Source organism: Hippocampus comes, unplaced genomic scaffold (genome assembly GCF_001891065.2).
Source record: "Hippocampus comes isolate QL1 unplaced genomic scaffold, H_comes_QL1_v1.1 C16323090, whole genome shotgun sequence".
Lineage (NCBI taxonomy): Eukaryota > Metazoa > Chordata > Actinopteri > Syngnathiformes > Syngnathidae > Hippocampus > Hippocampus comes.
In genome coordinates this window covers 1-344 of record NW_017829193.1, presented here as the reverse complement: position 1 = coordinate 344, position 344 = coordinate 1, and the positions used below count along the sequence as shown (strand labels likewise).

The 344-nt window shown below is 43.9% G+C and overlaps 1 long non-coding RNA gene across 1 annotated transcript; it reads right to left on the bottom strand.

Moving 5' to 3' along the window:
* Nucleotides 1-30: 30 nt before the first annotated feature.
* On the bottom strand, nt 31-335 carry LOC109508617 (uncharacterized). Its single transcript, XR_002166706.1, has 2 exons — nt 221-335; nt 31-127 (listed from the first exon to the last, which is right to left on the bottom strand). It is a non-coding gene; the product is annotated as an uncharacterized LOC109508617 (long non-coding RNA).
* Nucleotides 336-344: the final 9 nt, after the last annotated feature.

Below are 344 nucleotides of genomic sequence, written 5' to 3'. Positions count from 1 at the left end.
AAAAAAAAAAAAAGTGCGGATAATATTTTCAGTGAAGACTTCTGAAAGTGTCCATACCTCCACTTTGGAAGCTAAGAAAACACAGGTCGGAGCCATGAGAACCGGGTCGATACTTTTTAGTGAATATCTGTGGAGGGGGGGAAACAAGCCCAAGTTTACACAAATACTGTGTCACGGTGCCAATATCCCGTTTGGGTATCACGATTATTTCGGGGCTTACCTTGCATAGAAGCGTTTGAAGTAGACAGTAGCGGTGGCGATAACCTGTTGCCTCAGCTTCAAGTGTTCTCCCAAAGACTGAATGACTGACAAGAGCACACAAATCGATGGTTCAGTCATTCAAG